This window comes from Lactuca serriola, chromosome 4 (assembly GCF_051521515.1).
Source record: "Lactuca serriola cultivar US96UC23 chromosome 4, Lser_US96UC23_V15, whole genome shotgun sequence".
Lineage (NCBI taxonomy): Eukaryota > Viridiplantae > Streptophyta > Magnoliopsida > Asterales > Asteraceae > Lactuca > Lactuca serriola.
Window position 1 is genome coordinate 367,471,295 of NC_136411.1, and position 16,108 is coordinate 367,487,402.

Here is a 16,108-nt window from a genome sequence, read left to right on the forward strand (position 1 = left end):
CTCTAGATCTCTTTGGGGTTTCTCTCTGGGGGTTGGTGGCCGCAAATGACGGCCCTAAGACCCTTTAAATAGGTCTAAAACCCTAGAAATTAGGGTTTCATTAAACAGCGTGGACTCGCCGAGTCCAGCTGTGAACTCGCGTACAAATCTGCGACCATACTCGGCGAGTCTAGATGCCAACTCACCGAATCTCCCCCAACACCCAAAAATAAAAGAACAAAACATCATACCTGGGAATCCGGGTGTTACAATTCTCCCCCACTAGAATCAGACTTCGCCCTCGAAGTCTCACTCTGCAAACAGCTCCGATCCCTGATCGCCACCGGTCTCTCAGCATAATTTAGGCTCGCATCCACCTGAATATCTTCTAATGGCACCACTGCCAACTCGTCGGCTATGCACTTTCGCAACTATGACACGTGGAAAGTGTCATGAATCTGACCCAACTCTGCTGGCAACTCCAAACGATAGGCTACCCTGCCTACCCTCACGATCACCCAGAAAGGACCAATATATTGGGGCTCTAACTTGCCCCTCTTCCTGAATCGGATCACTCCTTTCCAAGGAGAGACCTTCAGGGGCACGAAGTCGTCGACCTGAAACTCGAGCTCGGACCAACGTCTGTCCGCATAACTCTTCTGACGACTCTGAGCGGTCAACAACCTCTACCTGACCTGCTGGATCTGCTCTGTCGTCTGAAGCAAAATCTCGGTGCTGCCCATCACCCGCAGCCCTACTTCTCCCCAGCAAATAGGGGTTCAACACCTCCTCCCATACAACAGCTCAAAGGGCGGCATGCCAATGCTCGAATGATGGCTGTTGTTATAAGGAAACTCCTCCAAGATAAAATACGTGTCCCAACTCCCACCGAAATCCAACACACATGCCCGGAGCATGTCATCGAGCGTCTGGATCGTCCGCTCACTCTGTCCATCAGTCTGTGGGTGATATGCGGTACTAAAATGCATTTTCGTACCCAATTCCTCATGAAATTTCTTCCAGAATCTGGAAGTGAAACGTACATCTCGATCTGAGACGATCGAGATCGGCACTCCATCCTGCGATACCACCTCTTTCACGTACGTCTCTGCCAACTTCTCCACGGAAGAGCTCTCACTGATGGCCAGGAAGTGACCACTCTTCGTCAATCTTTCCACAATCACCCAAATTGCATCGACACCCCTCGCGGTCCTTGGCAATTTGGTGATGAAATCCATGGTAATATGTTCCCATTTCCATTCGGGAATCTCTAATGGCTGCAGCTTACCATGTGGACGCTGGTGCTCGGCCTTCACCCTGCGACAGGTCAAGCACCTCTCTACAAACATGCGACATCCCTCTTCATACAGGGCCACCAATAATCCTTTTTCATGTCCAAATACATCTTAGTGGCCCCGAGATGGATCGATAATTTCGATCGATGAGCCTCTTCCATCAAAATGGTACGTGTGCCGCCCATGGACGATACCCAAATCCGACCCTGAAATGTCATAAGCCCCTGGCTATCGGTAACCAATTCCGATACTAACCCGACAACTCGCTCTCTCTTCTGGCTTTCTGGCTTCACAGCCTCATCCTGGGCCCCACGAATAGCATCCAACACCGGGGTCATCACTGTCAATCTCAAACAGACATGTCGAAATGGGGCGCCCTCCGCCCTACGGCTCAATGCATCGGCTACAACATTAGCCTTGCCCGGGTGGTACAGGATCTCACAATCATAATCCTTGACCACGTTCAGCCACCTCCTCTGGCTCATATTCAGGTTGGGCTGGTCCATAAATCCTTCAAGCTCTTGTGGTCCGTGTATATCGTACACCGAACCCCATACAGATAATGTCGCCAGATCTTGAGAGCGAACACTACCGCTCCCAACTCCAAATCATGAGTGGGGTATCTCGACTCATGAGGCTTAAGCTGCCTTGATGCATATGGAATCACATGCCCTCTCTGCATAAGCACCGCTCCCAATCCGGATATCGATGCATCACAATATACCATAAAATCTTCCATCCCTTCCGAAAGGGCTAATACTGGGGCTTCGCATAATCTCTGGCGAAGTGTCTCGAACGAGGTCTGCTGCTCCGGACCACAAGAAAACGCAACACCCTTCCGGGTCAACTTGGTGAGTGGCACGACCATCTTGGAGAAATCCTTAATAAATCTCCGATAATAGCCAGCCAAACCCAGAAAACTCCTGATCTCGGTGGGTGATCTCGGCACCTCCCACCTCATGACCGCCTTGATCTTGGCCGGATCGACCAATATCCCATTCTGGTTAACGAGGTGCCCCAGAAACTGAACCTCTCGTAGCCAGAACTGACACTTGGAGAACTTGGCATAAAACCTCTCTGATCTCAGAACTCCGAGGATCTCCCTCAAATGCTCCTCATGCTGCTCTCGGGATCTTGAATACACCAATATGTCGTCGATGAACACGATCATTGAGCGATCCAACATCGGTCTGCACACCTTGTTCATGAGATCCATGAACACCGTCGGTGCGTAGGTGAGTCTGAAAGGCATTACCACGAACTTGTAATGCCCATAACGAGTCCGGAATGCTGTCTTCTGGACGTCCTCCTTCCGCACCCTCACCTGATGATAACCAGACCTCAAATTGATCTTGAAGAACCAAGATGCTCCCTGCAATTGATCAAACAAATCATCGATCCTCGGCAAAGGGTAACGGTTCTTAACCGTTAGCATATTCAACTCACGATAATCAATGCACATCCGATGCGAACCATCCTTCTTCTTGACAAGAAGAATAGGCGCCCCCATGGCGAACTGTTCAGCCTGATAAATTCCTTCCCTAGCAGCTCGTGGATCTGCGAGGATAACTCCTGCATCTCTGGAGGTGCAAGGCGATAAGGCGCCTTGGCGATAGGCGTAGCTCCCAGAACCAATTCAATACCGAACTCTACCTGCCTCTCCGGAGGCACACCCGGCAACTCCTCTGGAAACACATCCGGGAACTCCAAACTATCGGAACCTCATCAACCAACTTTGGTCTCTCTGAATCAACGCTCGCATCCATCACATATGCCACAAATCCCCTATAGCCCTGCTGTAGACTCTGTCTCGCTCTGGTGGCCGAACAAAATGCTGACCCCGTACGTGTACCCTCGCCGTACACTATAAGAACTCCCCCACTAAGGTATCGAATCGTCGCCAATTGACGCTCACAGTCTATCACAGCTCCATATCGGCTCATCCAATCCATACCCACTATAACACACACGTCCCCCATCGCGATCGGAACTAGATCTATCGGGAACTCCACACCGAAGATCTCAAGGACACATCCTCGAATCACATCCGAAGCATACACTGCTCGCTCATCAACTATGGGAACTCATAGAGGTCGATCCAACGCCTCTCGATGGACACTAATATGCTGACTAAATGCTACGGAAACAAACGACCGACTCGCACCCGAGTCAAATAATACCAACGCATGCACATAAATCACAAGAAAAGTACCTACGCATAACATCATATAAGCATAAAAACTCAACTCGAATAAAAGATGAAAAGAGAATACATACCAGCCACAACATCGGGCGCTGCGCAGACCTCCTCCGCGGTCAACTGAAATGCTCTCCCACGAGCCTTCGGGGCCTCGGCCTTCACCGGCCGAACCTCGGTAGCCCTAGCAGCAGGCGCAGATCCCTGCACTGATCCCTGAAGAAGCTGCGGGCACTCGGCCTTCCGATGGCCGGTCTGGTTGCAATGAAAGCAAACCGAAAATCCCTTGGGGCAATCCCTACCGATATGCCCCTCCTTCCTACACTTGTAGCACACCCCAGCCCTACATGACCCCTTATGACTGTTACCGCACTTCCCATAAGTGCGGCCCTTCATGCCCCCAAATCTCAAATCAATGGGTCTAGCCCGCTTGGCTGCCGGATGAGACTGAGCCGACCGCCGATCCATCCTTTGAGACTCGGCCTCCTCCCTGGCCTGAGTCTCCAACTCGATCTCCCTCTTCTGGGCATTTGCCTGGAGCTCAGCAAATGTCCGGTAAGTCGAGTTCACCACGAACTCCCGAATATCTCTCCTCAGCACACTCAGATAACGGCTCATACGAGCCTGCTCAGACAACACCTGCTCAAGGCAAAACATCGCCCTCTCATGAAACTTCCTGGTGATGACTGCCACAGAATCAGTACCCTGCTTGAGGGTCAAGAACTCCTGAATCAACTGTTCCCTCTCCACCGGGGGAACATATTCCTCTCTGAACATAGCGGTGAACCTCTCCCAGGTCACCTCGGAAATCTCAGCCAATGTGAAGTTCTTCGTCACGAACTTCCACCAATCCTTCGCTCCTAGGTGGAGCTGGTTCAAAGCGAACCGAACCCTCAAGTGCTCTGGACAAGAACACGTATAGAAAAACATCCCTCGATGTCAGAGATCCACCTCATAACGGCAATCGGGTCTTGCGTCCCGTCGAACTCTAGTGGCTTCGTGTTGTTGAACTCCCGGAACAACAACGAGTCACCTCCCTGAGGTCTGGCAGCAGCAACAACAGCAGTAGCTGCAGCTGCAGTAGCCTCAGTCAATGCTACGTACCGCTCATCAAAAGTCTCAATCAACATGGTCTTAATTTCCCCAAACATCTCGGGAATCTCAGCCCGAATGGCAACAACAACCTCCTCATGAATCAATCGACGGATCTCCTCGTCGCTGACACCATTGCTCTCAGGTGTGTGTCGAGTCCCAACCATGATGCTTCTGAAATACAACAAAAATTATCAGAAACTCGATCGAGCATACACATACTCGGTGACGCAATCCTACTTATCCTCCGTTGTCCAAAAGATTCTTACTTGGAATGCCCACTGATCCGGTGTCTCCAGTAGTATGGGCCCAATACTATTGACCACGGGGCATCAGTATTCACTCCAAGTCCTCCTACTTGGATCTTGGATTACAAGTACTCTACTCTCAAAGCATCTCAGTAGCAGAAATCTCCTAGGCTAAGGCATCACAAAACAGGCCACTCTAGTCCTAATATGTATACTTAGCCTACTCTAGCATGCATAACATAACATATCTCATAACACATAATGTAAGGGTACTTTTGGGGATTCACCGTTCGGGCGCTGGCTGATCGTACACGCGGCTCTGCTCTATTTGTCTCAAAACTCTTTTTACTCTTTTCAAAAGTTTTACTTCATTATCAAAATTTTTCCTCAAATCCTCAGTTTGAGTTCATATACGCCTGACGATGCATCCGAAACCCTCAAACCAAGGCTCTGATACCAACTTGTAACGACGTAAATTTTCAAAATAAATTTTCATTTTTAAAACATTCATTCATTCATAAAATAATGTCAAACACATTGTATCAAATGTTATTGTCACAAAACATCTCCCCATAATCTCTACAAAAACTCCAGTGCGTGTGTGTACGAATCATGCTGATGCCTTCCCGCGCTCATCACTAGTACCTGAAACACATAACACAACAAATGTCAGCATAAATGCTTAGTGAGTTCCCCAAAATACCACATACAACACATACACCACTCGAGGCTATAATACAACCCTCCGGTCGATGTGTCTCAGTGGGACCCTCCAGTCCCGTAGCTCGTTGGACCCTCTGGCCCGGTCATAGCTCGTTGGACCCTCCGGTCCGGTCTATATCATCATACAACATACAAATATGACATAGCACATAATCTCATACATAACACATATGACCCTCTAGTCATCGCATAGTACCACTCTAGGTAACGTAGAGTGAGAAGACTCACCTCGATGTCTCGGTAAATATCTGACTCGGAAGAAGTGTGATCTAGCCTCCGCCTAATCACATAAAGTAATACTCTCATAAATACAACTGTACTCAACCCTAAAAGTCAACAAGGTCAACGGTCAAACTTGACCCGACTCGTCGAGTGCACTAGGGTGACTCGGCGAGTCTACACGTTTCCACTGACTCTCTTAGATCCTCTATTGGCACGTCGAGTACTCCCTTTGACTCGACGAGTTCCACCTGGCATGAATCGCGGGGCCACCCGGGCTCAACTCGCCGAGTCTCAAGAACAACTCGGCGAGTTCCAACTCGAACTCAGACCCCTGACTCTCCCTGACTCACCGAGTCATTCCCACAACTCGACAAGTCCACTCACTGAGTGATTAATGGGCAACCTTCATACTACTCACCGAGTTTGTTCTTCAGACTCGGCGAGTTCATGCCATGCACAAACTCAAAACAACTTATGAGGTCAGATCTGTTCCATACAATCATAGATCTGGCCTCCCCAAGCATGATAATCACGTAAAGTTTGGACCTTGACACACATATAACATCTAAATGGTCCAAAATGGTGATTTAGCCCCAAAAATGACATTCCAAGCTCATGGCTCCCAAAATGACTCATAAAGCTCCAAAGGTTAAGGTCTCTGGACATCTTTGGGTCCAGATCCAGAACACAACTCGAGAAGAGACCAAATACACCGCTTAATCAACCTCTAAAAGGGTTAGAAAACCCTAACACTAAGAATCAACACCAAAAACTGAAGAAGGTCTGAGAATAATACCTCAATACAATCTCTATGAGCTCAAAAACCACCAAAATCGCACCTCCTTCATCCTCCTCTTGCCTTGAACACATCCTTCTTGAAAAAACACCCACAAAATTTCAAGATTGGCCTCTCCTTCCTCACAAATGCTCTCGATCTCTTTAGGGTTTCTCTCTGGGGGTTGGTGGCCATAAATGACGACCCTAAGACCCTTTAAATAGGTCTCAAACCCTGGAAATTAGGGTTTCATTAAACAGCATGGACTCGCCGAGTCCACTCATGAACTCGTCGAGTCCATCTGTGAACTCGCATACAAATCCACGACCATACTCGGTGAGTCTAGACGCCAACTCACCGAGTCCCCCCCAACACCCAAAAATAAAAGAACAAAACATCATACCTGGGAATCCGGGTGTTACATACGGGCTTAGATACTAATCCCACAGTATCCCACTTGGATAAGTCTAGTAACTATATCTCACATATGACTTCAGGATCTGATTAGCAATCGTAGCTCTTATACGTCGCTGTCAACTCTGATCAGTAACTCGTCCTTCAGATAAGGGATCGTATAATTCTCTGTTCTAGATATCATGCTGACAATGCTTATTGTCCAGCATTTGTTCCTCGATTTCTGATTTTTTCGACATAGAATTTAGTTGAACACATCAACTTCATTCTGACCGGGCCCGACATATAAGTCAAACCAAATCATCAAGTAGCCAAGATATCACCTTTATTCTCATAGAATAAAAGGAACATATCAACTGCGACTCATATGCATATATTATTTACCAATTAAATCATGCACAACAATGTGTTTTATAACATCGAGTTACTAATGTGTTTACACATCATCAAGCATAACCAACCAGCAAACAATAACCATATCTGTAAGTTTTAAGACTATATGATTTTATCGCTTTGCGATCACTTAACGTAAAACACCACAAAGTGATACCAGCAAATGCGGGTTTATTCCAATGCTCAAATCATATTAATAAGCACTCAAGAACTTTGTAGCAAACCTTTGCTATGTCCAAAACCTTTTAGACAATCTACAAACAAATTCATGACAGTCTTGATTCATATCTACTTCCAAAATATGAACGACTGTGGACTGTTTGAATAATCTTATTATTCAGGAAGTCAGAACATGCAAATTTGAAACAATAGATAAATAGCTAACACAAGATAGTAGCTTTACTCATAAATAACACAACTTTATTTATTCATCAAATGTCAGGTACAAATTATCTATTACACGTTTCTTATCTATCTAATCTAAACTTATATCGTCCTTCAGCCAAATGCTCCTAGCATGCTGCAAGTGTTTGACCCTACTCAGTCCCTTCGTAAGGGGATCTGTTGGGTTTTCTTCTGATGATACCCTCTTCACAAAGAGGAGTCCCTATTCTACCCGATGTCTAATAAAGAGATATTTTCTGTCGATATGACGAGATTGGCCAAGATCTGTTGGTTCCTTGGTTAAGGCAACCGCTCCTTCATTATCATAGAAAATTTCCATTGGCTCCTTTATGGATGGCACAACTCCAAGGTCTCCAATGAAGTTCTTCAACCTTATAGCCTCCTTTGACGCTTCGCTTGCCGCAATGTACTCTGATTCGCACTTTCAATCAACTACGGTCTCCTGCTTTGAACTTTTCCATGTCACTGCTCCTCCATTTAGGGTAAAGACCCAGCCCAACTTTGATCGATTATTATGCCGATCCGTTTGAAAACTAGTGTCACTGTACCCTCGTACCCTTATGTCATCACTCCCACCGAGGACTAGAAACCATTCCTTGGTCCTTTGCAGGTAATTAAGAATATTCTTAACTGCAATCCAATGAGCTCTACTAGGATTCCCTTGATATCTGCTGACCATGCTCAAAGCAAAGGCCACATCAGAGTGAGTGCAAGTCATAGCATACATGATCGAGCCAACTGCAGAAGCGTAAGGTACTCGACTCATACCAACTATTTCTTCCTCTGTACTCGGGCATCGAGTCTTACTCAACTTGGTATTTCTTTGGATTGGCTACTCCCCTTTCTTTGAATTTTCCATACTAAAACGCTTTAGTACCTTATCCAAGTATGTATCCTAACTGAGTCAAATCAGTCTTTTTTCCCTGTTTCTCACTATTCTTATTCTGAGAATATAAGCAGCCTCTCCGAGGTCCTTCATAGCGAAACACTTCCCATGCTAGAACTTAACCTCCTGCAAGGTTGGGACATCGTTTACTATGAGCGGTATGTCATCGACATACAATACAAGGAAGCTCACTATACTCCCACGGGCTTTGACATATACACATGAATCATCTTCGCTTCGTAGAAAACCATACTCTTTGACCTTTTCATCAAAACAAAGATTCCACCTGCGAGATGCTTGTTTCAATCCATAAATGGATTTCTCAAGCTTGCACACTCTATTTGGATGCTTCGCATCGACAAAACCCTATGGCTGATTCATGTACACATCCTCAGCCAACTTTCCATTAAGGAAAGCGGTTTTCACATCCATCTGCCAGATTTCATAATCATGAAATGCAGCTATCGTAAGCATTACCCTTATAGACTTTATTTTAGCAACTGGTGAGAAGGTCTCATCATAGTCAACTCCAAGAGTTTGAGTAAAGCCATTTGCAACCAATCGTGCTTTATAAGTGTGCACTTTCCTATCCATGTTCGTCTGCTTCTTGAAGATCCACTTGCACCCGACTGTCTTACGACCCGGTACATTATCAACCAAATTCCAAACTTGGTTGTCCTACATGGACTGAATCTCGTTGTCCATAGCCTCTTTCCATTTAGCAGACTTCGGGCCTGCCATGGCTTCCTTGTAGCTGCTAGGTTCGTCCAAATTTATTAGTGTTTCATCACTAATAAACGTATCCCCTTCAGTAGTAATATGAAAACCATAAAACTGTGGTTGAACACTAACCCTACTAGAACGTCTAAGAGGCAAGGACTCGTTAACGAGCTCAACAGGAGTTTCCTCCTCGGGTTGAGTGCCAGTGTTAGAGGTTCCTTCATCGCTTTGCTCTTGAATCTCTTCAAGATCAATTTGCCTCCCACTATCCTCTTGGCTTATCAATTCCCTTTCTCAGAAAACTCCTCTTTTAGCAATGAAGACAACATTGTCACTCGATCTATAGAAGAGATAGCCAAAAGACTTATGTGGATAGCCGATGAAATAACACTTCTCACTACGAGGTTCAAGCTTGTCGTGAGTCTCTCATCTTAGGAAAGTCTAGCATCCCCAAACCTTGATATGTGCCAACGAGGGGGCTTTCCCTGTCCACATCTCGTGAGGTGTTTTGGTAACCTTCTTGGTGGGAACTAAGTTAAGGATATGGGCGACAGTATCTAAGGCATACGCCTAGAAAGCTATTGGTAATGAAGCCCGACTCATCATAGAATGAACCATGTCAAACAAGGTCCGATTACATATCTCAGCCACACCATTCAATTATGGCATTCTTGGAGGCATCAATTGTGAAACAATTCTTCATTCTTTTAGATAGTCGTGAAACTCAAGACTTAGGTACTCTCCTCCTCGGTCTGACCGAAGCATCTTGATTTTCCTGCCCAACTGATTTTCCACTTCATTCTTAAACTCTTTGGACTTTTCAAAGGTTTCTGACTTTTGCTTGATTAAGTAGATATATCCATATCTGCTATAATCATCCGTAAATGTCACGTAAAAGCGACAAGTATCCCTTGTGGTGGATCTAAAGGGCCCACACGCATCGGTGTGTATGAGATCCAATAGACCCTCACCCCTATCATAAGTGCCAGTGAAGGGTGACTTGGTCAGCGTCCCAAGTAAACAAGATTCACACACGTCATCGTCCATAAGGTCGAATGACTCCAACACTCCATCCTTTTGGAGTTGGGCTATGCGTTTCTTGTTGACATGGCCAAGGAGACAATGCCACAAGCATGCCTTATCTAGACTACTAGACGAATCAATATTCAACACATCATTTCCTAAATTATCAACAACCATCACAGATTCATAAATCCCATTACAATGTAATGCATTGAGATAAAAGACACCATTCAAATAAACATTAATAGAACCATTATCATTATCAAATGAATATCTAAAACCTTGTCTAAACAATCCATGAAATGAAATGATGTTCCTTGCCATATCTGGCGAATAGCAACAATTATTTAAATCTACCCTAACCCATTACTCATACGAATGTACCTCATCCACTCGTTGAAATTTGACCCATCAAATGTCACCTTTTGACATAGGTTCATCAACTAGAATGACCCATAAGCGTTGTTGTTGTTGTTTGCAGACATTTGAAAAAGAAAGGAACAACGTTTGATTAGAATATGAGTCCCTAATTAAACACCCAAATGAGAAATTAAGGCTAGGACCCAACAACATTATTTACAACTTAGAAAGGGATGTCGTACTCTAAAAGTAAATAATTTGAAGGTAAGTGAATGACAATTCACTAATTGTCACCATGAAAAACGAAAAGAGATTATGTTTTAAATGTATTTGAGAACTCCTAGATCTTTGAGATTCATTGAAATTTTCAATGGCATGTTTAAATGTTGATATGCACTTCAAATTTGCGAATGAGATACCGAGGATCGCAAACAAGTTGTGAATAACCATGCGAATCAACATGGTGCACTCAATGTCTCTATCACCTAATCACTGTGCCGGTAAACCAAACACACTCCATTGATCTATGACATATATCGAGCCACCCTTTTCTACCAATGTCAACCCCAAATTAGTGTGTCGGTTAACCACACACGCTCCACTAACGTTTGACATGGGTACAAAGTGTAATTCCATGGATTAGCATCATTTTCACATTTTACCCTAAAGTAACTAAGATTGGGAATTTGTAAAAACATTGTAGTTACTTTGTATCATTCATTATACTTTTAATGAGGAGAGGATTGCCCTATCCTACCCGTTTGGCTAACGACCCTCCACCAGTCAAGCAAGCGGTGGGTGTGAGTGTACACCCATTAAGCTCCATTTTATAGGCAGCAACCTTATACCCACCTTATAGGCTTCGTGAATGAGGCCTACTAACGGTAATATTAGCATTTTAAGTTATACATATATAATTATTAATCTTGTAATAATATAATAGAGTAGGGTTGAATTTTAAACTCGTAAAATTCTAAGGGTTTGAAATTTAAATTATTCAAAATTAAACTTTTAATCATAGTATTTAAATTTCAAAACCTGAGGGCAAGTTTTGAACTTTTCAAAACACAAGGGATCAAATAACAAATACTATAAATTAAACAATTATTTTTATGATTATCTATATTTGACCTAATCCAATTTTAGTCACAAGCTAATTACCAAATAATTTAAATAATCCATATTTATCACATAAAGAAACTATTATTCAAAAGATTTGAAATTATCTTTTGTCTTGATAAGGATAATCTTTCATAAACAAAAAAAATCATACTTTATCACTTTAAAACATATATGGCAATTATCCTTAAGCAAAACAGCAAGAAAATCTAAAAAATTCACTATCAGATGCTCCGACTCACCGAGTTACTCACTGGACTAGCCGACTTGGGTGGACTCGCCGAGTCATTTTGAACAGATGGCCAAAAAAACATTTTTTAGGAAATAAAGAGTTATAGCATCACATACAATAGAAACCAATCAAGGCCCTGATACAACTGATGGGTTTCATGCATAAGAACAATCATGTGTGCTCATACAAACCCTTCTTGGATCTAGGTTTCTACATTGTACATGCTATAAATCTAAGACTTGCAACCCTAGATCTAACATGTATAATTTGAAATTCACATCATAAGGACAGATCTAATTGTTTACCTCTATCGAATTTTTTGGAATCCTTTGAATCTTCTTTATCTTGAGCTTAGAGTCACAATTGTAACTCTTCTAATGGTTCACAAACCCCACAAGCAAGAAGGCAATACGAGAGAGGGGAAGAGATGCTAAAATCGGCCTTAGGGTTCTCTTGGAATCAAGTTTGGCCGATTTTCATAGCCTAGGGGTCATATTTATACTGTAGGCTGCTAGGGTTTCAGTCTAAAGCCCAATGGACAACTTAGCCACCAAGCAGCCCAAGGAACCTTCTGGAATAAGGCCTTGGATGAAAATATGATGATCCTTCATCATAATTTCGTCCCCCCTTAGTCCATTAGGTTTCCCACCCCAAAACTCAACTATCACACATTTGACAGTTTATGCCCCTTTATTTAATTAATCTCTTTTAGTCACCAAATTAATTCCTAATTAATTTATGACTAATACTAATTAAATAAATATGATTTATCCTTTAATATATTATTCTTATAATATATTAATAAACCATAATATTCTCTCTCTCTCTCTCTCTCTGTCTCTCTCTCCTTAAATTACTTTGTCAAGTTGCTTTGGTGAAGGCAACCCAAAAGGACCATGCACAACCGGGTCAAGTACATACCAAATATAGTTATAGGCTTAGACACTAATCCAACAGAAGTTACCTCAGTGTTTAGACCCATTAGGGGCTTGGGAATTCAAGGGACTCGACGAGTGGTTGGGCAAACTCGGCAAGTCCAAGGCAATCTCCCAACCTTTGAAGATGAACTCGACGAGTTGTTCATACAACTTGGCGAGTCATAGACTGGTCACATTCTTATGAGGCAGATGAAATCGACGAGTACAAGGACGAAATCGGCAAGTCGGATGAAGAAGGTCTTGATGGTATGATTGAAGGAGAACCCGTCGAGTTCTTGCTAGACTCGACGAGTCGAGTCGGGGTTGGATCGGGTTAGTGGAGTTTGGACCCGATGAGTTCGTAGACCAACTCGGCGAGTTAGGTCAACTAGGTGTTGAATTCAACCAATGTTGAATTTGACTGGACTTGAGTTGACCCTGGTTAGGGTTGTATACTCGAGATCTTCGGTGTTGAGTACCCGATAGATATGGTCCCGATTGCGATGGGGGATATTTGTGTCATTGTACGCATGGATTGGTTGAGCCTATTTGGAGATGTTATAGACTGCGAGTGTCATTTGGTAATGATACGAGACCCTAGTGGGGGAGTACTTACGGTGTGCGACGAGGGTACCCGTTCTAGGTCAGCGTTTTGTTCAGCTGCTAGAGCGAGACAGAGTCTACAACGGTTTGTGGCCTATGTGATGGATACACGAGTGGCTGCAGAGAGGCCGAGTTCGGTTGATGATGTACCGATAGTGCGAGAGTTCCTCGATGTTTTCCCCGAGGAGTTGTCGGGTGTGCCTCCCGAGAGGTAGGTGGAGTTTCACATCGATTTGGTTCCGAGAGCGGCGCCTATTACCAAGGCACCCTATCGCCTTGCACCGCCAGAGATGTAGGAGTTATCCTCGCAGCTTCAGGAGCTGCTGGGGAAGAGGTTTATACGACCGAGTAGCTCGCCGTGGTGAGCGCCGATCCTTTTTGTCAAGAAAAAGGATGGTTCACACCAGATGTGCATTGATTATCGGGGATTGAAGAAGTTGACGGTCAAGAACTGTTATCCACTACCGAGGATCGACGATCTATTCAATCAGTTACAGGGAGCATCTTGGTTCTCCAAGATAGACCTGAGGTCTGGATATCATCAGATGAGAGTGCGTGATGAGGATATCTAGAAGACGAAGTTCAAGACTCGTTATGGGCATTACGAGTTAGTGGTGATGCCTTTTGGGCTCACTAATGCACTGGCAACGTTCATGGATCTCATGAACAGGGTATGTAGACCGATGTTGGATCTTTCGGTGATCATGTTCATCGATGATATATTAGTGTATTCGCGATCCACAGAGAAGCATGAGGAGCATTTGAGGGAGATCCTCAGATTTTTGAGATCGGAGAGGCTTTACGCCAAATTCTCCAAATGTGATTTCTGGTTACGAGAGGTCCAGTTCTTAGGGAATCTCGTTAATCAGAATGGGATATTGGTCGATCCGGCCAAGATTGAGGCTGTGATGAGTTGGGAGGTGCCGAGATCCCTGACCGAGATCAGGAGTTTTCTGGGGTTGGCCGGCTACTATCAGAGATTTAACAAGGATTTCTCCAAGATTGTTGTTCCTCTCACCAGGTTGACCCGGAAGGGCGTGGCTTTTAGTTGGGGTCCAGAGCAGCAGGCCTCATTTGAGACACTTCGCCAGAGATTATGCGAAGCCCCAGTGTTAGCCCTTCTAGAGGGTATGGAGGATTTTGTGGTGTATTGTGACGCGTCGATATCGGGGTTGGGTGCGGTGCTTATGCAAAGAGGGCACGTGATAGCATACGCATCGAGGCAGCTGAACCCTCATGAGACGAGGTATCCCACCCACGATTTGGAGTTGGGGGCAATGGTGTTCGCCCTTAAGATATGGCGTCATTATTTGTATGGGGTTCAGTGTACCATATACACGGACCACAAGAGCTTGAAGTACTTGATGGATCTGCCCAACCTGGACATGCACCAGAGGAGATGGTTGGATGTGGTACAAGATTATGATTGTGTGATCCTGTTCCCCCTGGGTAAGGCTAACGTTGTAGCCGATGCCCTAAGCTGTAGGGCAGAGAGTGCCCTAATAGGAGATATTTGCATGAGGATGACGGTGATGACTCCGATGTTGGATACCATCCGAGAGGCCCAGGCAGAGGCTGTGAGACCGGAGAACTGCAAGAGAGCGGGTGATCGGGCAAGTATTCGAGTTTGTTACCGATAGCCGACGGCTTATGACCTTTCACGGTCAGATTTGGGTGCCATTCATGGGCGGGGCATGTAGTGTACTGTTGGAGGAGGCACACAGATCGAGGTTCTCGATCCATCCTGGGGCCACTAAGATGTATTTGGACCTGAAGAGAGATTACTGGTGGCCCTGTATGAAGAGGGATGTTGCGTGGGTTGTTGAGAGGTGCTTGACCTGTCACCGGGTTAAGGCCGAGCACCAGCGTCCGCATGGAAAGTTGCAGCCATTAGAGGTTCCCCATTGGAAGTGGGAACATATCTCTATGGATTTCATCCCCAAATTGCGGATTGCCGCAAGGGGTGTCGATGCAATTTGGGTGATCGTTGACCGGCTGACGAAGAGCGCTCACTTCCTTGCTATTAGTGAGAGCTCTTCCACAGAGAGGCTGGAAGAGATATATGTGAGAGAGGTGGTATTGTGGCTTGGAGTACTGATCTAGATTGTGTCAGATCGAGATGCATGTTTCACTTCCAGATTCTGGAAGAAATTCCATGAGGAGCTGGGTACGAGGTTGCATTTCAGTACCGCTTACCACCCACATACATACAGACAGAGTGAGCAGACAATTCAAACGCTCAAGGACATGCTTCATGGATGTGCATTGGACTTCGGAGGAAGTTGGGACACATACCTACCGTTGGCTTAGTTTTCCTACAACAACAGCCACCATTCAAGCATTGGTATGCCTCCCTTTGAGCTTTTATATGGGAGGAGGTGTCGGACTCCTATCTGCTAGGGAGAGGTAGGGCAGCGAGTAATGGGTAGCACTGAGATAGTGCTTCAGATGACTGAGCAGATACAACAGGTTAGACAGAGGTTGTTGATAGCCCAGATTCGCCAG